This window comes from Vulpes vulpes, chromosome 5 (genome assembly GCF_048418805.1).
Source record: "Vulpes vulpes isolate BD-2025 chromosome 5, VulVul3, whole genome shotgun sequence".
NCBI classification, from domain to species: domain Eukaryota; kingdom Metazoa; phylum Chordata; class Mammalia; order Carnivora; family Canidae; genus Vulpes; species Vulpes vulpes.
Window position 1 is genome coordinate 48,131,593 of NC_132784.1, and position 26,783 is coordinate 48,158,375.

At 34.4% G+C, this 26,783-nt stretch overlaps 1 pseudogene; it reads left to right on the plus strand.

The window, feature by feature from the left end:
- Window positions 1–274: 274 nt before the first annotated feature.
- Window positions 275–26,783, plus strand: LOC112919208 (10 kDa heat shock protein, mitochondrial pseudogene; annotated as a pseudogene).

Here is a 26,783-nt window from a genome sequence, read left to right on the forward strand (position 1 = left end):
TATGAGCAAAAAGAATTTTAGCACTCTAGTTATTGAAAAATAAAAGGCAAAAGAAAATGAAACCCCAGACCCATTCCTCATCTTTACTAAAAAGGAGATGCCAAAAACCTAGTTGAGTGAAAGTACTTTTGAAGAAGTAGCAGTCTTTACACAGAGGATGTCTCTATGGATGTGGAGGATGCAGGTTCTTTTCTTCCCTCCTTACTCTTTTTTTCTGCCTCTCCTTTACCTACCCCCCCAACCCCCGCCAAAAAAAGAAGGATGGCTGAGAACTATGGCAGATGTTGTGCCTTCCAGGGTTGTGCCAAGCAGCCATGGCTCTTCTGCTGTGGCAGCTTCCATGGGAGGGAGGCTGCTTGTCCCACTCTGTTCAGTATGTTTGTGAATATTTGATTTTCACAGAAGACAAAAAAGGGCAAGAGCTCTGGAATTCAATAGAAGGTCAGAACGGCAATCTTTTTGCCTGGTCCAGCTTCCTTTTATACTCTGACATCTGGTGCCCATTACCAGAACAAATTAGAGCAATTCCAAGCAGCAGAGGAGGACTTCCTGTTCCCAGACAGCACAGTTATCAATGTGAACACAGGAAACTCAGGCTCTAAACAATGCAGCCATAGAAATAGATCTGTGACACTTGCTTTGCAGACTTAAAGTATAGCCTGTGGTAAGTGTAATTAAGGGGAGACATATTCTATCAGAGACTTGTGGTTAGTTATATTGATGACTTTCCACTAAATTTTCACCTTATATGAAACCCAACACACTGAGTGGAACTCCTCTATCAAAATCTAAACATAAATATATAATCAATTTTTGTCTGTTTTGTTTTATCAAGAGAGAAGACAATCAATCTTCAGAAATGTTATAAAACCAACAATTTAACTCATGCTCTTAGAATGCCACAGAGTATTTCTGCAGACCACTCAAAAATCATCATTTCACATGTCTATCTCCTATTTAATTATTCCCATTTTCTTTATATCACATACATATCAGCTGTCTTCTCAAAATCCCTCTTGGCTTTTTCATGCTTAAAAATCTTCCTGGGAGTAGCTATACTCCTTCAATATTTGTTTTGTTTTGTTTTGTTTTGTTTCTCTTCAAAACTAATATTCACCATCATTTAAAATATTCTTATTTATTAAGGGAAAACAAGCAAACAACCAAACTCTCCCAGAGAGTAGCACACAGAAAAGGAGCAAGCAATATTTCTCACATAAAACATAGAAGTTAATTTTTTTAGTAACTCACTCACTGGCCATGCTAGGTTTTCATCTGGTATTTTGTAATATGAGTATTTAAAACACAGGTCTGAGTCACTAAATGGTAGATTTGAATGGGATACTGCTGCATGAAAGGATTTTGTGATTTATTTTAAAAATGTTTGACAAAATATATTTATAGTCATTGGGAGAGTATTTTAATATTTCAAACGAGTAGTTTTTCTCTGATCAGTGGGGGGAAGGAACATATTCTGAGAACTTTAACTTTTCAATATTGATTTTATGCATATAAGTTACATTGATATATGTTAATATACATTTATATACATACATAACCAATATATGTATATTCATCATTTATGACCACAATTTCTCTTCCTTTCCTATATGTTCTACATGCAAGGATGTGAATTAATTTAATATTAGATAACAAATTAGCTGTTTCCTCTACTCAAACCCTATGATCATATATGCTCAATTAGTGCAAATTTCCTGGTCCATCCAGGGCTATTTTTTTTTTAAAGATTTTATTTTTATTTATTCATGAGAGATACACACACACACACACAGAAAGAGAGAGGGAGAGAGAGAGGCAGAGACACAGGCAGAGGGAGAAGCAGGCTCCATTCAGGGAGCCTGACAGGGGACTCGATAAGGGGTCTCCAGGATCACACCCTGGGCTGAAGGCGATGCTAAACTGGTGGGCCACCCGGGCTGCCCCATCCAGGGGCTATTAAGTGCTGTTTTTAGATTTACATGCTGGAATCAAAATATTGATACTATACTTTAAGCAGAAGCCCTCATGATACAAGAGGCAAGCAAAAAAAAAAAATGAGGGTTGAATGCCCTATCAATTATTTTGGTCTTTAATTTTTTATTTATTTACTGATTCATTCATTCATTCATCCATTCATTTAAATGTAGCATGGCCAGTTTGTTGACTTAATGGACAGTGATTTCTGTACTGTAGAAGAATGATAAATAGTCTGGCTAAGACATTTGTTGTAGATCTCATGACTATTGGAGAGCACTGAAATGTGTTCACAGTGATTGAATAGCTGAGGCTCTGACTGTTCTGCATTGTCTTTCCAGAGTCTGTTTGTAGTTTTAAAGGATAATTTTGCCTCCTTCCATTGTTTGTATCTGTTAAATGCTTGGTGAGTTAGGTCTAGGACAGCGAGATGAAAATTTCCTCTTGTAACCTTTTATATGTCCTTTACCTAATCCACAAATAAAATGAAAAAAAAAAATTCTCCCAGAATAAAAATAAACTCGCTCAGAATAATGTCCAGTTATGTAGAAAAAAAATCACATTTTAAGGTAGAAAAAAAATCATTAGGTATTTCCATTAACTTTTTACATATTCCATATAATGTTTTCTTATTTCATGAAGTTTATTTTGTCTAGTTAAAACAATTTAGATTTTCTCTAAATCAATTGCAGAATTTATTGATTTGTAATAAATGTTAAAATGTATATATTAAAATCAATGTCTGACAATGAAATGTAATGTGACTAATTTTTATTTTATTACATAACTATATGTATAACATTAATTGGACATATATCACTGATTCAGACATGCGACAAATGTGTCTATAGATAATAAATTAAATTTCAAAGGCTTTTAAGGAAAGCATGATATAATTTTAATTCTTAACTTGTCAAGAAATTTAAACTTATAACTACTAGGAAGATCTGACTGGTATTTAATTTTATAGGAACAATTTAATAAAAAAAGACATTATTAAATCATGTTATTGAAGTAAGCAATAAGCAATTATTTCACTTTGAGTATATGGGAAATACAATTGAAATACTCATGAGTCAACAGCTAATTTGTGAGAACTCCCCTACGACACTTCTAAGGTTTCACATTGTTCCATGTTAGCAGTGTAATGGTAAAAAGTACAAGCTCGGAGAAGGTGACATTTTTCGCAAGTTAGTAGGTAATTAAATATTTCTTCCTATTTAGCTCAATTTTCCAGATATGGAAAAATACACACGCTTTTAGAACACTGATTCTGAATATATTTATATAAAATTCTATTGAATGCCAAATAATTGTGTTACAGCCATAGTCTTGCTATGCTTTTTGAGGAGTTTAAGGTGAGCACATGTAAGGTGAGCACCGCAGGATCCCTGCTACATATGCAAAGACTTCCCAAGACCCTGATGCCTCCCTATGGATTACCATCAAGCAAAAGAGGAAGAAAGGCTGAGTCTCTGATAGCCATGTTCCACTTCATAAAATCAGTCAAAGTTTTTCATCAAATGCTTGTCCTTCAGGGGGCAGTGATTTTTTTTCAAGTAACATCTAGGGCTATACCACAGTCTAAAGATTTCTACTTGGCAGGGCCATCTATAACTTCTAAAGTCTGATGGATCAGGTCAAGGTCCAGAAAATTAAAGAGAATTTTCAGAAGATTTCAGAATGTGGGATGGTTCAACTTGATCATCTGTCCTTCAGGGGTCTTGGTCAGACCCATCAAAGGAACATTCATTTATCCTCTGGACACAGTATTGATAACTCCAACCTTCCCTTCATTTATTCTTCACCACTTTTTCTCAGGTCACTTTTTGACTTCAAATCCTTTCTATTTCCCAATGTAGCTTAACACCATCAATTCCTTTTCATTGATGGAAACAGAACACAGCTCTTGTTTATAGAAGGGCATGGTGGCTGGCAGTTGACATTGTCAATGATACCACAAAATGAATGGTAGTCATTCTCTCGGTACAGTCACCGGTGTGGACAGGGTCCTGTGTCCCAGGACAGGAAGTGTGCTCTACTAACAAGTCTTTCTAAATACTTCCGTGATACTGATTAAAATAATGAGCTTGTTCAAGTTAGAGCTTCCTCATATACAGGAATAGGGCTGGAAGATTAGCCAAAGGCTCAGTGCCACCTTTTTTATTTCTCAGTTTGCAGGGGTGAGACCTTCCCACATGTTCCTATTATTCCCTAACCTTCATCTGTGTCATCCAGCCTATGCCAAATTAAGAGAACACTAGAGGCCCGCGCTCCTCAGAACATAGCTAACTCTGTTTTGCCCAAGATTGCAAATCCAAGAAACCACCAAGGAGCTGACACCGATGCAAACATACCAGGGTTTATTTACAAGCTCGAGCTTGGGTCCAAGTATACCGGACACAGTGGAGCAGGGACTTGGACCCCGAGGTGGGTTCCAGGTGAGTGTTATGGGCTGGTCTAGGGGACCTGCAGAAGGGGGGTTGGAATTTCTCAAGTTCTGTTTACATTCTGATATGGGGCTTTCAAGGGCATTGAGCTCTGTTCTCATATCTAATATGGGGCTTTCTAGGGCGTTAAGCTGTAAGCTGTTTTTTCCTGTAAATTTCAGCTCTAATTCACAGGGGCCTGGGATGGCTGTACTTGTGCCACAAGTACAGCTGAACTTAAAGTGGAATGGCCTTAATTTTCTAGGCCTCCACAACTTACTTCAAGATCATGAACTACAGTGGAATGAAGATAGTTCCACTTCTGTTTGGGGAGCCAAATAGAGAGGCATTTGTTTAATTCCACAGCCTCAATTTAGGCAAAGAAGAACCTCAGAATCTAAAAGAACATTAATGAAATGTCCATGTCCCTCTGCTTTTTTTGTTGTTGTTCTATTTTCAATCAAAGTAAAACTGACATGCAATAACCTGCATTATTTAAGGCATATATTAAGTCATGTATATGGATATATGCATATTGACACACATACATACAATGAAACCAGTCTATAATCAAGATATTGAGCATATCATCATGCCCAAGCTTCATCATGCCCAAAATGTAATCATTCTCAGACCTCCTCAGCTCCTAGGCTCAGACAATCACTAATATGCTTCCTTTCACTGCAGGTTATTCTAAATTTTTAGAATTTCATATAAATGAAATCATGTTGGATTTATTTTAGGGAGACAAATGGGGGACAATTGGCTTCTTTCTCACTCAGAATACTAATTTGAGATACATACATGTGGTTGCATATGTCAGCAGTTCCTATTGCCCTGTAGTAATCCATTTTATGGATTTTTCTAGCCATTCACCTATGGACAGATATTTGCATTGTTTCTAGTTTTGGTTACTATAAATAAAGTTGCTATGAGTATTTGCCTGTAATTCTTTATACAGACATAGCCTTTTAAAAACATTTTTAGAGCAGTTTGTGGTTCACAGCAAAACTGAAAGGTACATAGATTTCCTATATTATATCCCTTGCTTCTCTACAGGCACAGCCTCACCCAGTGTCAACATCCCCACCAGAAAGGGGCATTTGTTACAAGTGATGAACCAACACTGATGCATTATCACCATAGTTTACATTAGGGTTCACTCCAGTGTTGTACAATCTATGGGTTTGGACACATGTATAACAACTTGTATCCATCATTATTATATCTTAAGAGTAGTTTCACTGAACTAAAAATTCTCTGTGATTTGCCTATACACCTTCTTCTATCCTACCCCCTGGGGACAGCTGACTTTTTACTGTCTCCAAAGTTTTGCCTCTTTTAAAATCTCTTAGAGAGTGCTACTCTCTCTGTGGCTTCTGTGTGGAAATCATCCCAACTGAAATGTGGGTGCGAAATAAGCCCTGACAGTTTTGTCAGTGTATCAGTTTATCTAAATAAACTCCCCTGGAGAAGAGTAGGGGAAACAGTGGTACTCTTGAAATGATGGAGTAAGAAGCCCAGTAGATATTCTCCTTAGGCTAACTTAAAAATCAATCATTTAAAGTCTCTGAAAATTGTCCTAATAGCATACAATAAATAGGGAAATATTCATTGATGAAAATCTCCTGAATCATGAGAACAGTGAGAACTTCTGGCATGTGACTCACAGCATGCTGCTTCACCACCCTCCACGCCAAAATGCTGCTACTAAAGCTATCCAGAGAATACTCCTCTGTGGGCACAAGCGGGCTAGTTGATGGGGCTAAGGGTTGTGTGCTCTTTCTCATACACAGTGTCTTCTTAGGGGCTAAAGTTTTGCTCAAAGAAAAGCAGGCTGCTGGTATTTTTAATTGTCTTCCATCTCCACATCTCATTTTATCCACCCAGCCCTTCACTCATAGGGTGGAATAGGCAGGTCAATCCAAGGTTAGCACAAGATTGGCCTCATCCCACCCCCTGCAGCTGGGGCAAAGGCTGGAAGAGAGAACAAGAGTTTTGCAGCTCTGCCTGAGGGGATTATTTGCAACAGAGAATTAAAAACTCCTAGCCTGACTATTGCTGGCAACAATGGAGATCACTATAGAGCAATTAAGACAAACTGGTAGCCCTGTGATAATGCTAAAGATAGCACCTAGGAGTTTAATACAGAAAATCAGAAAAAGAGCCAGCAGAGACTTGCCTGTCTTTGAACACAGACAACTCTGGAGGTCTGGAGCACTGTATGTAATAGGCTCCAACCACTCGAAAGCAATCAGAGATGAATATGGGGCAGTTGTGAAAGCATTCCTCAACCCTCCCATAGTTCATTGCCATGTATTAACAATAAATATTCTAAAAATGGAATTTTAAAATCCTCATGTAAAATGACATATAAAGGAATACTTAGGGATACATTCAACAAAATAACTGCCTATTGAAAACTATGTCATTGTTGAAAGATATTACAGAACACTTAAATATATGGAAAGCCAACCCAATCAAGATGGAAAGATTTAATATTAAGATGGCAATATTCCCCCACATTGTTCTACAAATTCAATAAAATTCCTATCAAAATTTCAGCTGTTTGTTTGCAGAAATATAAGCTCACCCCAAAATTCATAGGGAAATGCAAAGATCCAGAGGAGCTAAAACATTCCTGAAAAGGACAGAGTTGGAGGACTCAAACCTTTCTATTTCTAAATTTACTACAAAGCTATAGTAATCAAGACTATGTGATACTGATTCAAAGTTAGACATATAAATCAATGAAATAAAATTCTGAGTCCAGAAATAAAAATGCTTACATTTATGGTCAGCCAACTAATTTTTGGTCGGCATGCTGAACGGTTCATTGTACCGTAAAGTAGTCTTGAGAAATGGTTCTGAGACCATTGGATATCCACGTGCAAAAGAAAAAAAGAGAGAATCCTATTTAAAAGAATAAAAATTCATTCAAAATGGATAAAAGAACTAAATGTAAGAGCTAAAAAATGAAACTAATAGAAGGAAATACAGGAATAAATCCTTGTGATTTGAAGTGAAACAATTGTTTCTTAGAACAAAAGAATAAGAATCAAGAGAAGCAGATTCATTGGACTACATCAAATCTCAAAACTTTGTGTTTCAAAAGATACCATCAAGAAAATGAAATGACAAATAACAGAATGATGAAAATATTAGCAAATCATAAGTTTGTGGGGACACCTGGGTGGGTCAGTGGTTGAGCATCTGCCTTCAGCTCAGATGGTGATTCCTGGGTCCTCGGATGAGTCCTGCATCAGGCTTCCTACAGGGAGCCTGCTTCTCCCTCTTCCTATGTCTCTGCCTCTCTATGTCTCTCCTGAATAAATAAAACCTTAAAAAAAATCATACGTTTGAAAAGCAACATGTTTCTGGAAGACAAAAATAAATAACACCTCAATAACAAAGACTACTACCCAATTTAAACAAAGAATGTTTATAGAATTTTAAAAAGAATTTGAATAGACATTTCTCCAAATAGGATATGCAAATGCTATATACTCACCTTAAAGAATACTCAACATTACTAGCTATTAGGACCTGCAAGTAAAAACCATAACCACACACAATGGTGGTAATAGAAAAGACAGGAAATGGCAAGTGTTAGGAAGGACATGGAGAAACAGAACACTTCTACACTGCTGGGGGAATGTAAAATGGTGCAGCTACTTTGGAAAATAGTCTCTCAAAAATGAATACAGTTAAACACAGCGTTACAATATAAGGTACACATCCAAGACAAAGAAGAGGTATGTCCACACACACACACACACACACACACACACACACAAACCTTTAGAGGCATGATGATCATAGTATATTTCATAACTGTCAACTGAAGAATGGATAAATAAAATGTCATATGCCCATACAATGACATATTAATCAGCAATGTAAGTGAAATGCAACACGGAAGAATGTTAAAACATTCATTATGCTTAGTGAGAGAAGAAAGTCACAAAGGCCACTTACTGTGTGGTTCCATTTATAGAGAATGTTCTGAGTAGGCAGATGTACAAAGATTACTAATTGCCTAGGACTGGATCTGGGAATCTAGAGGTTTTGGGGAATTACTGTAATGGGTACAGAGTTTCTTCTCAGGCAGACAAATATTTTGAACTTTGATTTGGGTGATGGTTGCACAACCCTATGAATTACCAGCAAAAGAAAACAAAACAAAACTTTAAATTCCACATTTCAAATGGAATTATGCATCGTTCAGAGTGTGACTCAGTAAAGCTATTATTAAAAGAACATTATTTGCTGCTTTTGATCTTTAACCCCACATCTTTATTTTTTTTTTAATTTTTATTTATTTATGATAGTCACAGAGAGAGGGAGAGAGAGAGAGAGCAGAGACACAGGCAGAGGGAAAAGCAGGCTCCATGCACTGGGAGCCCGACGTGGGACTCGATCCCGGGTCTCCAGGATCGCGCCCTGGGCCAAAGGCAGGCGCTAAACTGCTGCGCCACCCAGGGATCCCAACCCCACACCTTCTTTAAAAAATTAAGAGTAAATAGAAAAAGATATCCCAGAAATATATATATATATATATATATATATATATATATATATATAATTTTATAAATCAACATTTCCAGAGTTTAGATTTCCAATTATTTTTTGAGCAAGAAATCCAGAAAGTAAACTTTAGTTTGAGTCACAAGATACTATAATCCATTTTAATGGGGTTTTATTGCCTTACCACGTATAAGAAAATAAGAGTATAGTTTCACAGATGTCACTAAATTGTTTATGCACTAACTACCAGTTTTACTTGTCTTCTAGAGACTCTGTGCAAACTAAATACAATATTTTGGACGATTCATTAAAATGCTCTTTGCCATTTTACTAATTAAACTTCCCTAAAATGTATTGTACCTATTGCAATAAAAGACCAGTGGACTAATGGACAAATTGGTGCTGCTTTAAAGATGCATAATTGATGCAAAATTTTTTGATCTCATACAAACAGAACCAGACATATAGATCAGCTCCCTGGGTGTGGTGAACAGCATTCACATGAGTGAATCACAAAGAGGATAGCTAATGCTCTGGGATCTAGGTCTTAGAAAAAGATGAATTCCAAATTACGCTACATTTGGAGATTTGTATCATGACAAAAAAACACGTATTTCTTTAAATTGGAAAATAGATATTTTGATTTGTCCTATAACATTTTTTTGAGTTTGCTCTTTGCCCAACTAAAACAGTTTGGCTAATACTTGGAGAATCTCTTTCTCTCCCAAATATATATCTCTTTTCCATGTAATAGTATATGTTGGCCAGCATATAAAACTTTTTAACATTCTTATAATTCTGGTAGGGTCACTCTTGCTTTGCCCAAGAATATCAAAGCAGTTAGAGTTGTAATTACATTGATTATAAGAAACGTTCTATTGGCTTTGTCTTATCCCTTCAAAGTAAAAAAAAAAAAATTAACTTCTTGGTCAAGCTCTATTATTTCCTTCGGCATTTTTTGTGCAAAGAAACTTGAAAAAATAAAAGAATAATGGCAAATGTTCTTTGTCAGTATGCACGTGGCAGCCTGAGAAAAATAAATGGCTCATTTATTAGCATTTGCATGTCACAGAATGCTAGATTAGTCTAGCAGATGAAACTAATCATAATGTCCAAAATTCATAGTATGTTGATAGCAGTTAGGTTGCTAATATTTTTGGTCAACATGTGCTTTCTTTCTTTACCTCTCAGTATTTCCAACATCTGAAAGGAAATGTCTAATGAATAATTAAATTAATAGCTAGTTTTGTCTCTTATTTATCTTCAATCCTTAAATTTCATATTGAACAATTTCTAGATGGGGTCCTTTGGAGGGTGGAGACTAGTAACTGGTGGAACAGGATATGAATACAATGAGTGCATGAGTGAACTAGAGATGGAACACAGTACTTTTTAAGTAGTATTATAAGCTCCATTGGGATATATTAAACTTCTTTTTCCCCCCGGTATCTTATTATTGTTAATAAGCTAAAAAGAAATGTAATAGTAAGGCATAGTAAAGTACCAAGTTGAGGGTTAACATGCAAATGATAAAAGATGATAAGGAGAAGACGTCTTTAGAAAAAGGATATTCCCAAAGTTCAATAAAGAGCAATATATTATCGAGTCTCTGGGGTTTAAATATATATTTATATTATATGTATTATACATATTTATATTATACATATTTAAATACATATTTATGTTATATGTATTTTCTTTAATTCTACCTTAAAAACGCTTTCATTTCTGTTAAATAAATTCCTGAAAAAATCTCTCAGACTGAACAACTGAAAGCTAAAATCCACTGTGGCAATAGGATCAAACAGCTCCTCTGGTGGTTCCATAGTCAATAGCTTGCTCATATATATAATGAGCACCTCACTGCCTTCGTCCTGGAGCACATTCCTATATAAAGCAATTCCGTTTCATTATGGAGCTCTTTGGGGCCACCACTTTTTTTTATTAGAGTGTTTCTCTAGCATCACTCAAGACTATGCATTCTTCAGGTTTCAAGATTATATTATACCTTTCAGTCATGAGAAGTTTCAATTAATAATCAATAGAAATAACTGTCTCTCAAATGGCTTGGGCCACACCACTGTACCTGGACATATTCTGTTAAAAAATTAAAATAAAATAACAAAACAAATTAGATGCTAAATACCTTGCCGAATGGTGACACTCATAGACTTTTGTTGTAAGTTCCAATCTACATGAGTACAAGTTGCGGATACTTCTAAATCATATTTGAGTGTGGATCAAAAGGGCCCAAAGGCATTGATTGAGTTACTGCTGTTTGCAATTCAGATACAACCTATCTGCAACCTATTCAAGCTGCAAAGCTTATGGGCAAAATGGAATGGAGTGGAAAATCTGAAATTCTCAAACGTATGAAAAATTCCAACCAAAACACTACCAACACCAACAACTGGCATATGGAGAAGTCACTTGAACTTCTTCAAGACATTGGAGAATGCTAATGCAGATATTCAAACTAAGCTAAGCAAAAAGGTGGAAATCTTGGCAATGTGTTTCTTAGAGCCCTGAAACAAGGCAAATGAAACAAAGCTCCAAGTTGGGGTCTGAAATTAAAGGAAGTATATACCAGACCAACAAAGTTCAGGTGCCAGATTTGGGGGAGAGATTCCATTTGCAGGTACTTAGCATTTCTTATCGTAAAACAGTGCTGAGTGTTTTAGCTGTCTGTGTGATTTCTGTCCTAATGAAAATCATAATTCGGCACAATGCTGGCGAACCCTGCCTGGTGAAAATCAACATGTTTCATTACTCTTCTGATATATTTCCCATATTTAATGATCACATATAAACTAACAGATTTCACACCAATCTGACACAGTAAGCTAATAAATGCAAATGAGTGCATTGAAGAAATTATTTTTTATTCATTCTAATTGGCTCCACATTTTAGGTATAATTCTTCTTAATGTTTAGTGCCCTCTGACTGCTTATAAATACCACTACAAAAGTCCATTCCCCTCCTCAATCCACCTATTCAACTCCTGCTTTTCTAATTTAAACATATTACCTCAGTTTCTCCTTCTCAGACACATGAATGTTCCCTAATTTTAACTGAATAAATACACAAATGATCAGATGCAAGTAGCTCAGTATTTTGGATTCTGTGAATAGAGCATAAGGCCATAAAACTGATGGACACAAATCATGAAGTTTCAAATTCATGCTAAATTTAGCAAGTTAACACAAAGGGACTAACATTCAGTAAGCATCTATCCCAAGTCAGACAAGCTAGGTAGTTTGCATAAATTTTCAACCAGGGAAACATAGCATCATTTCTAAGCTATTTGAGGAGTATTATTTATCTTCCACATACCACATTCAATTTCAGATATTAATTGGAAACAATGCTGTTGTATATCCAACAATCTTAAATAATTTCTGTGAAATATTCAGTATATATATAACAATGATTGTGATTTAGGATTACTTGTTGACACTGGATTTTTTCCTGAAGTGGAGAGATCTTTGACACAGAGATCACCCTAGATAAATGCTTTAATTTCTTTCTAAACTGAGGAAGTATAACCTTCCATCAATATACTGGTTTCACTACTATGATTTATTTTTCTCTTTATTGGAGATCTGTCTTCTGTTTCATGTTCACAAACAGTACTATTATGCAAAGAATTAAATAGATCTGTGGACCGGTAACATATATTAAGGTCTACTGATGCCTCTCGCAGTTCTTCTCTAGAACCATTTACATGTTCATACAGTTCCATCACAGAAGTGTTCATATGTATGACATACCTCAAAAACTATAAATGATGCCTTAGCCACTTATTCATATGAAAACAATGATTAAGCCACATTTGTAACTTATCCTTCCCTTTACATAAAATATTGCCTTTGGATCTAGTGGCAATTCATGAACTTCCTAAAGGAATGCTAGATTTCTGTCAGTCACATGAAAAATAAATGGTTTTTGTTTTCATTATTTTGCTTGCTTTTTGTTTCATTGGGATTTTCATTTCAGAGGCAAAAATCTGTAACGGGATTAGAAATGAAGATGGTCAGCCGGTATGTTCAGCTGTCTCAAGTCTTTTATCTTCCTATTTGCAGTCCTTTATTTTTCCTTCTCTTCCATTCTTAAACTCAATTTTAAATTGCTACAGGATCACTCTGTTCTATCATTGCTCCACTTATGGGATGAAGTTGAAGTTTTTGAGCAAAATGTCAAATCAATGTTATTGTCCTAGTCCTCAAAATAAAAGCAACACTGAAATATAAATTTAAATCTAGTAAAAGCAAGGTTGATTTCTGAAAACAAAAAGCACAGATGCTTATCTCTTTCCATGATTTCCTAAAATACTGATATCTATTTAATGGTACACTTTTTCTTTCTTTTTTAAGCCAGATACGCTTTATAAGTAACTTATTTTTTTAAAAAAATATTTAACATATAGATTTTCAACTAACATTTCTGTTTATATTTACTGTTCTCAAATACATAAAAAATAAAAATGCAGCAAAATAAATAGTACTGCTAACATACTGCACATTAACAATCTGTGCAGATCTTTATTTCTGCCAACTCCGGTTTATCCTGCATCTCTCCTTTTGATGGATGTTATTCATGCCTGTTGATTTCTGGTAACAAATGGCTTTTTAACTTTTGTACACTCCGCCTCTCCACTGCCAGGATAGATGATATGGGTGAATGTTATTCTAAAGAATTGTGCACCCTCTTTTGAATCCTGAATAGTAAACACAGTAAGAACATAGATTCCATTTTCATCTTCAATGATATTATGGTTACTAATATTTTTTGGTTTTTCATATGGTTGACTTCTCTGATTTACACAATAGTGTCAGCACATCTTAAAGATTAAGACTCCAATGCTCTACAGACTGAGCTATCCAGGCTTTATGTCCCAAGTTAATCACAAGCAATTAAAGGACAAACTTCTCCACTTATTTTTTTAAACATTTATTTATTCATTTGAGAGACAGGGGGTTGGGGAGGAGTAGAGGGAGAAGGAGATAATCTCAAGCAGACTCCACATGGACTATGAAGTTGGACACAGGGCTCAGTGTTACAAAGCTGAGGTCATTACCTAAGCTGAAATCAAGAGTCGGATACCTAACGGACTAAGCCATCCAGATGCCCCTCTGTACTTACTTTATAGGATGGCAATGGTGTTGCTTAAATGTCACCATGTTTTCAGAAATAAATTTGGGGACCAATCTGAAGTAATGGCTGCTTAAAATTAATTCTAAATTTACAATTTCCTTAATACTTAAAGTAATATTTTATATAACCAATAAAAATGAGTTTTATGTGTATTTTCCAAGCTTACTGTAATTGTTTTCCATAATATTTCAAGTAATAATAAGGTTTGTAGATTTAATTAAAATCATTTTGACTAAATTCATTAGATATTCGTTGAATATAAAACATGTTCAGTACTAAACAAGTATGATATAGGATTTAAAACAGATGAGATGTAAAGGTCAAAAAAGCTCCTATGGCTTGGAAGCAGGCAGAGCAGTAGGACATAAATATAATGTATAATAAAGACTAAATAAGTGAAAGGCAAAAGTCGACACAACTACTTAAAAGAGCAGGGTTATACCATCTTTGCACAATTTGAAAAAAATGACAAATGTGTATATGAATTATTCACTTATTCTTTGACCTTTTGTAATATTTTTAGAAATTCTCTTTAGTAATTCACCTTGGCAACACATAACTTCATAATAAAGAAAAAATTCTGTGAAAAGGAAAATTATTAAACATAATAGAACTAACTTCCATGTTTCTGTGGTCTTTCAGACTGACAATCACCATTACTAAAATCGTATTTCTATTTTACATCCACCTCTATGTGTTTTCATATTTCCATGTCGATCTTCAAACGTATTTTCATAAATGATACTCTTTATTTATATCTATGTCTATGTCTCTGAAGATTTACCTATTGTTTGTTTTTCTTAATTAAGATGTAATTTACTGTGGTTGAATTTTTATACTTAGTGCCCAAAAAACTGTCCGTAGTGTCTGGTAAATATATAATAAAGGAATGAAATAGTAACTGTAAAGTGATTTTTAATCTTTCTTCACTCATATCATTAATGCACCTTCTTCAGCCAAAAGTAGTATGACCCACTCGGGACTGAAACTAGAATATCTAAGTGTATTCATCTCAGAAAGAGATACTTGTGGATCCCGGGGGGGCTCAATGGTTTAGCGCCTGCCTTCAGCCCAGGACATGATCCTGGGGTCCTGGGATCAAGTCCCTCATTGGGCTCCCTGCAGGAAGCCTGCTTCTCCCTCTGCCTGTGTCTCTGCCTCTCTCTCTCTCTCTCTCTCTCTCTCAAATAAATAAATAAATAAATAAATAAATAAATAAATAAATAAAACAGATACTTAGTAAAGATTTATTTGGATGCTTTACACTTATGCTTTATGTAGTCCCAAAATAAAAACTGTTATCACAAGACAACCACAATGTCAAATAGCAAAGAGACGTCTATCCTTTTACAAATGCCAATCATTTTGCATACTTTCACAAATCCTCTCACAATTGATATCCCACATAACACGAAAATGAAGGGTTGATAAAACTTTAATAAATTTAAATAATTTTAAGAGCAAAAATAGGTACCTGCCATTTATATTTCTAAGGAAAGTTTTTGTCTGTGTTTTTGCTTTTAAAGATTTCCAACTGCAGCTCAGTTCAAAAGTGTGTTTGGAAAGATACCACCAGGTATTAAAACACATGTCAGGATTTCTGGGATGAAAAAGCATTGGTCATATATGAAAAGAAAAAAGATATGATGTATTTATCTAGTATCTGACTCACATGAAATACAAGCCACATATAACTATGTATGATCCACTTCTGTTCTCATTGTGCCTTGTTTAGTATGATTACTTAAAGAAAATTTCGTTGAAGGAAGCTAATTTTAAGGTTGAGAACACATTATTAGAATTTTATCTGAAGAAAACAGCATCTCACTGGGGGATTCAGGACTGTGAAAAATGATCTCTTAAAGCATAATATTTTTCTACACAGGCTTGAAAGAACTTCTGATTTTTCTAGGAATTTCAAAGATTCCTGGCATTTAGCAGATATAATGCAGTTTTATTTAAAGTTAAAGCTAAGAAATACTTTGTTACTTCCACCAATTTTGAAACTTAAAGGTCTGTGTCTATTTGTATGCTATTGAGTTTGATAGATTCTGAATCTATGCCTCAGCTGCAAGCAGAGGATATGATGGAGTGCTATTTCAGCATTTTAAATGCATGAGTGTACATAAATTTCTCTAGCTTCGTACAAGATTAATACAATTCTTTATTTTCAACATGGAGCATAGACTTGCTCCAATCATTTACCCCTGGTTGAAAAGAGGGAGGTTAAGTTAGTTCAGTGCCTACTGAAGAAGGTACTCAAAAGTATTAATAGTTATCATCAGAAAGTCCACCTAAATAAGCATTTCCATCATCTTGGCTAACCCATGATTACACAGTTAGGTTGCCTTGAAACTCATTGCTGGTAAGTGCTTTTGGAACGGTCATTGTTATTTTTGTAGAATCCGTATACTTTTGATAGCAATGACTTTCACACCCCAAAATATGCCCTGTTTTGAGTGACACATCAAATATTTATCTTATTAGCCTACTTTAAGTTCATCTAGCAATAACTAGATGTGAATTTGGCAATAGTGAGTCTACAGAGGGAACAGAGTGGCAGTACAAGTCATAGTAGGCAGTTAGAGGTAGAGCTTATCAAGGACTAAATATTACATTTGTATCTAAGTAGTTATTAGAGTTAACCCACAGAGAACAGAACCTGCATGCCCAACTCAAATGTTCAAGCACTTGTTCCTGTTTTATGCATTTTCTGTTCTAGTTTGGTTTTGCTTTCCTTTACTGGCAAGAAGTTGTTCATATCCTTTTGTATTTTTGTAAGTTCCATAGTGATGTCACCTCTCTTATTCCTGATTTTAGCAATTTGAGTCTCTTCTGTGTTCTTGCACAATCTACCTCAGGACTGTCAATTTTGTTGATTTTTATAGATTCAGCTTTTGATTTATTTCAATCACTTTTCTTGTTTTATTTCATTCATTTCTCCTCTATTTACTTTCTTCCTTATGTTTCCTTTGAGTTTAGTTTGCTCTTCTTTTTCGATTTTCTTAATTTAGAAGGTTAGTTACTGATTTGAGACCTTTAACCTTTTTAATATAATGTTTAGAGCTATAAATTCCTTGCAAGGCAAATTCTCCTTATATCATGTTTTAGTATGTTGTGTTTTCCTCTTGGTTTCCTTCAAAATATTTTCTTATTTTCCTTATGATTTCTTCTATGGTCCATTAGTTACTTAGATGTGTATTTATTTTCCACATATATGTGCATTTCCCAAATATCTCTCTGTTACTAGTTTCTAATTTATTTGCATTTTGGTCAGAGGATATATTTTGCAAAATATAATTCGTTTAGGTTTATTTATACTTCTTTTAAGTTCTAGTATATGGTCTATATTGGAGAATGTTCAATTGGCACTTGTGAGGAATGGGGGTTTTGCTGCTTTGAGTGGTGAATTCTACAAATGTCTTTTATGTCTTAATGGTTTATAGGGTTAAGGCAATTTCTTCTTTGTTAATCTTCAGCCACATTGTCCTTTCCATTATTGGAAGTGGTGTATTGATGTCTCCAATGATAATTATTGATTTCTGTGTTTCTTTTTTTCAGTTCTGTCAGTTTTTGCTTTCTGCATTTGAGACTCTGTTTTTAGATGCATATTTGTTTATAATTGTAACTTCTTGATGATTGGCATACATATAATTATGAAATACACTTTTTATCTCTAGCAAAACTTTTTTTTTTTAAATCTATCTTGTGGGGTTGATAGAGAGATAGAAACACAATCTTTTCAATCATGATCGACTGACATAAAGTCTGCTTCATGGGGCTGAGTGGATGAGGAAAGCAGACAGCCTGTCCTGACAGACTAAAATGTAGTCTCATACTGAAAGCTGAAAAGGGAATATGAGTCCCATCTTCCGGGCCATTTCTGCCCCAAATAAAGCCCTGAGGTACAGCTGGAGAAGGCCAATTAAACTCCTTACTCTCCCATTCTGGAAATTCCTCCCCCACCCCTTTTAGATAAGTTTTATGTTTATAGCAAAATTGAATGGAAAGTATAGAGCTTCCATCTACTGCTAGACCCATACACTCACAGTATTTTCAACATCAACATCCCCCACAAGAGTGGTACACATATTTATTATAAATGATGAACCTACATTGACACGATTATCACATGAAGTCCACAGCTTACATTAGGGTTCATTCGGTGTTGTATAGTCTCTCGTTTGGACAAAGGTATAATGATATGTAACCACTATTATAATACCATACAGAGTAGTCTTATTGCCCTAACTATCCTCTACAGTCCATTTTTTCATCGTCTCTATCCTTAACACTTGGCAACAACTGATCTTTTTACTATCTCCATCATTTTGACTTTCCAGAATGTAAATGTAGTTGGAATCACACAATACATTGCCTTTCAGACTGGCTTCTTTCACTACTACTTTGCATTTAAGGTCCCTCCATGTCTTCTCATGGCTTGATAGCTTAATTCTTATTTTCTGCCATTTATTATTTATTTATTTTTTGTTTAATAAGAAAGTGAAAAATTTTTTAAATGTACATTTAAATATTATCAGCAAAAATATATTTTTGTAGGGCATGGTTTTGCTGTTTTGAAAAAATATTCTATGTTGCACTAATTTAGCAAGATTTTCTAACAGCTATGCTTATACTTCCAACTATAAGAAAAGCCTTAGACTTTTAATGCATCATCTATGGATCCACTGGCTTCATGTCATTCAGTCAGGTTCTTGCAGAAAATTTCAGTAAATTGCTCTCTTATCAATGCTAAAGTTGTTTCCTGGTTAAGTACTTAGAGAATCAATAACATTTTTTAAACATTGAAGTACTATAACAAATACAAGTAAAGTAAATAACATTTTTTAAACATCCAGTACTATAGAGAGACTATAAATTGTAACTTGTAAATTTTTAAAGTAATAATTATACATATGTACACATATACAAATATATAAAATCTGACATATATATATTCTGACAAATATATAGAATAGTGACATATTATATACTAATTCAGTTCACTACATACTATTATTGTGATTTTAATAATGACCTTATTGCTAAAACTATGAATTTTATTATCGGGTAGAAGAAATAGCATTACATCAACTGCTTAAAACAAAGCAAATATATACTAGTTACTTTTTATCTGCATATCTTTCATGATGCTAAATACTATTGCCTCTGTATTAAAAATAAGTTTTCTTCTTTTGCATCTACTATTTTTCTGATAATGCACTTTTTAGTGGTAAGTAGTAAATGTGCATAACTATCTTGATAGACCATTAATAACCCTCAAACATGGTAAAATCATAATTTAAAATTATCACTTCTCTACATTCCTCTTTTTTACCCAGAACACTTAGAAAATACCTGATTGCTATAAAAAGTTTTCAGGGAATTAAATATATTTTCTATGATAAAGTTTAAAAGCACTACAAATTAAATATGACCCATAAAATTAATATATACTAAATTAATAGTAATTGGCACATTTTAATCTATTTTTTATTCCTTAAACTTGAATTTGGAGTAATTAACTTTAAGTTCCCTCTGAGCAAATAAAAACAATCTTGGGAATCAAATAATAAATGATCTTAAGTAGGGGATCCCTGGGTGGCTCCGCAGTTTCGTGCCTGCCTTTGGCCCGGGGTGTAGTCCTGGAGTCCCGGAATCGGGTACTGAGTTGGTCTCCTGGCATGTAGCCTGCTTCTCACTCTGCCTGTGTCTCTGTCTCTCTCTCTCTCTCTATGTCTATCATAAATAAATAAAAATAAATCTTAAAAGAATTAAAAAAAATAAATGATCTTAACATGTCATAAGATTATTTTTCACAGCCTTATTTTTTTTTGTTATTATAATAAAGTCTAGCCTGTTATGTGCTAGTAAAACTACACTGACAACCAGAAGAGCAATTATTCTACATTTTTGTGTTTCTTTACTAAGTGTTTTGTCTAATTTTAGCAATGTTGTATAGCTTTTCCAATGTTGTAAAACTTACTCTGAACACTCAAGATATCTTTGTAAATTTTCATACCAACGAAAAAAAGAGATAGTCATGAAATTCCAGTAATATACATTGGGATGATGTGGTATTTGAGTTTCCATTTATTGCTAAGAACATCTCCATGAATATAAAATAACACTCTTCCCACCCCCCACACCCAGAATGCACTTTCAAGTGAGTCTTATGAAGAGGAATAATAGCCTTGATTTTCCAACTTCATACAGTAGTAAGGATATGCAAGGATAAATAGGCAATATAATCTTCCATCTAGGGTAGCACAGAAGAGTGGAAGAGATAGACATGAACAATTATGACAATGAAATAACTGAAGTAGGACATTATTAGCTACAGAGCACCACGCAAACACAAAGTAAGAATCACCTCAATATCACTAAGTGACAGTATTAGATGGAAGGTTATATTTGAGTAGTTTTCATAAATGAGTAGAACTTTTCCAGGAAGGTAGTTACTTCAAAAGGAGACTGCAAAATACATGTTCTCAATCAAAGCCCAAATCATCAGTTTTATAAGAAGACAAACACTAAAGAATGTCAGAAAGTGTTTGTAAATACTTCATTTAACTGCAGAAAGTAGTTGGTTGTGTGACTCATGTAAGAATGGGAAAATATTCAGGTCCTACAAAGAACTCCCAAAATAAAAGGCAAACTTACGACTGAATCCAATACAAAAAAAAAAAGCAATAAAAAAAAAAAAAACAACCTCACTATGAACTCTGCATTTTCATAGATTTGTACTTCAGGATATAAAATAAGACAAGAGATTCTAATCACAAATTGAGCTGCAGCATAAAGACAGATAGAGCAAAGACAGCATAAAGACAGCTCAAATGCTTGAGCTGCAGCATAAAGACAGAAATGGTAACATAATATATGAAAAAAGAACTGGAGCAGATGAACAAGGTGGTAGTGTCTAGAATCAGAGAGCAAGTACAACCCACATGATATCCTATAAGAAGATCCAGTTTGGGACTTGCAGTCAAGGTGAACAGTTAAGAGCAATTAAACAAATGTCAGAAATCACGATTATGTGCCAATATAAAGTCTCAGAACTGAAGAAAGATAATTTGGTGATGTCTCAGGTGATAGTCTTGGTAATCTCAGCAATTAATGACAAGGTACTGTCTTTAAATAAATTTTGGTAAGAACTGAGTATAACATCCTTATTTATTTATTTATTTATGATAGTCACACACACACACACAGAGAGAGAGAGAGAGAGAGAGAGAGAGAGGCAGAGACACAAGCAGGCTCCATGCACCGGGAGCCCGACGTGGGATTCGATCCCGGGTCTCCAGGATCGCGCCCTGGGCCAAAGGCAGGCGCTAAACCGCTGCGCCACCCAGGGATCCCCTGAGTATAACATCCTATAAATACATCATATCTGGGATCTTTCCTGACCACTTGGCTTCATTTAGCCATCAAACTCCTTGCTACCACATCATCCCATCATAATCCCCTATATAACATTTAGTGTTATCTCATGTGTTTTAACTGCTTTATGTACACATGAGTAACTATATCTAGTGCACTAGGCTAATATTCAATAAATAAATAATAACAGAGGTGTTCCAGTCACTTGCAGCCAGCCCTTGTTCTCTTTGGGCCAGTATCTCTTCAGATCATATGCTTATATAAACATAATTTGGAGAATTAATATAAATTATATATATGGATATTCATCTGTGTATATATTTGCATATTTAAAATAAATTGACCTGACAATCAGAGATGCCAATAAACAAAACCTTAAACTTTCAATATAGAGTATTACTTTCCTATTAAATATTTCCTTCTATCTTTCTATGCTTAAAAAAAAATGGACTATTTCTTGGGTATGCTCCCTGGTCTTTTCACGCTTTTGTAAGGAGAATCTATAACTTAAGTACTTTTGTAATGAAATTACAGCTGAAAAAACAGGATATTCTGGCCACCTCTTGCCAGCCAGCATCTTCTCTAATCAGTTCATGTGTCCATAATGATTGGATGGTGAACTAAGTCTGATCTGATCGGTGCCATTGCCAGGGCAGTTGTCAAGTTTTTTCAATGTCTTTCCTGGCTCTAATGGGCATTAAAATATGTGATACTACTGTTCATTTTGTTTCATTTCAAATATTAACAAACGAGTTTACTTATGTTAACATTTACATTCCCCAATCATTTTAACAAAGTGACTTAGAGTACATTCTTTATATAAGACCTAAAGTCTTGTAGTGTTTATTTTATTTCTTTGTTATAGTTTAATTCACAGGGAGAGTATTGAGAAATATAGGGGCAACATTTTTAAGAAATGGAAAAATACATTATTGGGTTATAATTAAAGCCTTCGTGTTTACCCATAAAAATGCACATATTCACAATATTATATTATATTCAGATATTCATATTTCTAATCATGTATATATTTCTAATCATATATATACATACTTCTAATAATATATATATAACACATTGGTAAAAATTAAAATCATTTTAGTGTTTTTTAAAAATATTTTTTTTCCTTTCATTAATTAAGCAAAGACAACTTAAAATTTCATTCACATTTTCTATTCTCTAATGTAAGAGCTTGTCTTTTACATACATCGATTGGCAAGAAATATTCTTTGTTGTTATTATTTTTTTCTTTACATATTATATCAACCAATATATTCCCTGTTAAAAGTTGACAACTATAAACATATTTGGATAGTATGTGAAGTCTGATGTATATTCATCAAATTTTGTAATTCTATAAACTCAAGCATAAATTCTGCCTCTTAATATTAACTTCTATATTATAAAATTATGACTGCATGTGTTTTTCAATACATTTAGTATCTGAATTATAATAAAATGCTCTTTATGAAGAGAAATCAAATGTGCACTCCATATATGTATGAATTTGTTTATTTTTTATAACAGTTTGAAAGAAAAAAATGAATCTCTTTTCCCTCTTGATTTTAAAGACAACATTTCTAAGTTCCCAAGGAAAATTATATCAGCCAAATTAGGTGAACTAATGACTTGAAATTTATCTATTTAAAACATCAAAAAATGTCATTTAATGTTTCTCAACAAAACATGTTCTGAACTCTACTTTCGAAGCCATTAATTTATACATGTCAGTAAATGACTTTCTCATTGGTTTTATTTGAAAACAATGCTTGTCCTACAAAGTACTCCATTCTTTCCTACTAAGGGCAATTACATCAATGTAAGTAAGGTCTTTGTTGCTTAAGAACTCAAATACTTTTGCTATTTAGTCAGCCAATGTGATCATAATTTCCATGTCATGAAGTCACTGGGAATTATAACAGTAAGTTTTCTAAATTACAAATATTGGAAAAGAACATGGTCAAGAAAAGGAAACTATAATAGTCCTGATTATTTCTCCCCATGCCATCAGAACCAATCCCTTCCCTTACAAATCTTTAAGAATCCTATTCTTTGTTGATCCAAAACCTTCAACTTATCAACTCTTGATAAGTTGTGTAAAATAGCATCCTTAATAGCAAATGTCCTCGGACACTGCTTTCCAGAAGGACTTTTGGAATAGTAGTTGTATATTTCTAGCATTTCTCACATGCTACAAATTCTGGAAGTGAGACAGATGATTTTCAATGGAAGCCAACCCAGGATGATTTAGATATTGGAATTAGCAGACAAAATCTTAGAAGTAATTTATTTTTTTGTCTAAACCGTTAAAAAGAAAATATGGCTGTGGAACTGATGGGGAATCTTAGAGTGATAAGGAAAAAATGAACAAATGAACATTCTAGGGCAGTCCGGGTGGCTCAGCAGTTTAGCTCCGCCTTCAGCCCCAGGCCTGGTCCTGGAGACGTGGGATCGAGTCCCACGTCAGGCTCCTTGCATGGAGCCTGCTTTTTCCTCTGCCTGTGTCTCTGCCTCTCTCTGTGTGTGTCTCTCATGAATAAATAAATAAAATATTTTAAAAAATAAAACTGATATTTACAATATCTGAGCTGTAAAAATCACTGAAAGGGCTTAAGATCAGACAAATAATGGCAAAAGATAGGCTCAGTGAACATGAAGGTTGGCCAATGGATGTTATTTGACTTTCGGGAAAAAAGAGAAAAAATAGAAGATTGAAAAGAAAAATGAGGAAAGCCTCCATGAACAATAGAAGTCGAGAAAAGAGATAAGAGGTAAAAATTTTTTGAAGAATCAATGATTAAAAACTTCCCAAATTTGGTGAAAACCATAAACTACCTAACAAAAGTTCAAGAACATATCTCAAAAGAAAGCTACTCTTAGACATAAAATAATGAAAGAAAATATTATAACTATATCACAATAGTTAGAGTAGACATTTTATATATACATATATATGCATATTATATGTATGTAGGGTGGAAAAGCAGAAACTATTGTTTTGAGTTTTTTCTACTTTATATAAAATATTATAATAAACACTGTAATTGGACTAAGAATTGGTACTAAGAATGCATAATACACCCCTAGAACAATCACTAAAAATTAAAATTAATTAAAAAGTTAATGCCAACAGTCATACCTAAAAAAGTCAACAGAAAATTAAGATGCAGTGCTAAAATTAATTCAAATAGCAAAGTTCTCAACATTCTTTGTCCCTGTGAGGACCTCTAGTCCATCGGGCCTACCCATTACTCACTGCTCATCTCCTTCCTACTACATCCATAGTCCTCCTTTCTATCTGGGATTCCAGGGCTTCTGAAATTAAATCATTCCTTTTCATACATCTTCAACTCCCTTGCCCCTCCCCCTTACATTTACCTTGAAAGTTACCTCCATTTACTCAATGTCTGTATTTGAGGAGTTCAAAGTGGAATGTTAACCATTCTACCTTATCTCACTATAAATTTATCACCAGAATTTCTCAGTGTGGGTGAACGGGCCTACTAATTTTCTCTAGTCAAAACACTCTCTATCACAGCCTCTTTTTTTTTCATATTCACAGATGATGTCCTTGATATATTTCACTAGGGAAAGAGAAGCAACCAAAGGGAATGGTTCATCTTGCCAATGGTTCATCTTAATGGTTCATTAAATCTCCCACTCTGCCTGAGACTCACATACTTTGTCTTTCCTCTTGTTAAAATGGAATAACTGTCCTGCATATATAAGGCTAAGTACTGCACTTTTGCGATGGATTTCAATTATCATCTATAAGAAAAAATTACTCCAGAAATGAGCCACAATTTTTCCTTTATCATTTGTTAGAACATTCAAATCAGCATATAAAGATGCTATATCTCAATAGTATATTAAAACACTCCCTTGACCTGACATCTCCCTCCATATACTGCCCCAGTGCCCTGCTCTCCCTGTGTAAGTATGTCTTGATGGAGTTGCCTTTACCTTTGGTGCACATTTCATCCCATTTTCTCCTAAACTGGACCCAGTCAAGTTTACCTTCTCCCACCTTTACCCTCCCCTGCAACTCTACCAGTTGCCACATCTAATGGGAAATTTGCTGTCTTCATCTCAATTAAATCCATTAGCAGAATTTGAAGGAGGTAGAGTCTCTTCATTTTTTAAATGAACACATTTGTTTTTTCACGTGACTTCTCCCTCTCTCCTCTCCTTGACCACTCCTCATATTCCTTCTATAGTAAATTTATTTCTAAATGAAAATATCAGCACCTAAGGAGTGCTTAGATCACATAGTATGGTACAGTACATTAATACTATAAACCAATTAAATAAACAAGTAATGAATACTATGGATTTAAATCAAGCAGAGACTGAAATTATACAATTTTATTTGAGGTCTCAGAATTCTCATTTAAATAAATAGGATTGTCCTTCTTTTACCAGGACAGAGAAAGAATGAGCAAAGTCTCTAAACCTGAGGGACCTTTCAAAATTCTTATAGAATATAAGAAAAAAAGTAATGATCTTATCATTGGTAAGAATTTTGGGGAAAAAAAAACAAATGCAGAATGAGATGTTTTCAATAAACTATACAAGGGATGTCTGTGTGTGTGTGTGTGTGTCTGTGTGTGTGTGTGTGTCAACTTTTCTGGGTACAATAAATGGCTATGTGGATTTATATGTGTTTTATAGTCAAGAAAAATAAGATAGGAGGAGCTTATTTAATTATAGGAGCAGATTCATAATTACTTCTCATAATTCATGAATCTATTTTCTGTGTCTTTGAAGTAACAGTAAAATAGAAAAGAAATTGGATTTTATAATTTGCATATTTTACAATCAGCATCAGGGAATTGCATTTACCTTTTATAAATTACTTCATGTCATAATACCTTTTAAAATTTTCACTAGACAAGTTGAACCTTGTGGGGGGGCACAGCTCCAGTGCAAAGTTCAAACTGTGGCTTCCGGAGTCATAGCAGGACAGATGTTTAGAAAGTTTCTTCCCATCTTTCATGGAGTTTTAGTTTAAAGGAATGCAGCCAAACTGTAACCAAAGGAGGCATTATGCTTCCAGAAAAATCTCAAGCAAAGGTACTGTGGGCAACAGGAGTAGCTGTTGGATGGGGCTCTACAGGAAAGTGGGGGAGAGATCAACAGTTAGTGTGAGAGTTGGAGATAAAGTTCCCCCAGAATATGGAAGCACCATATGAGTTTTAGATGGCAAAGACTACTTCTTATTTAGAGATGGTGACATTCTTGGAAAGTATGTAAATGGAAATAAATCATTATTGAAATGGCATCACAGGAAGCTGCCCATTTCAGTGAATATGTAA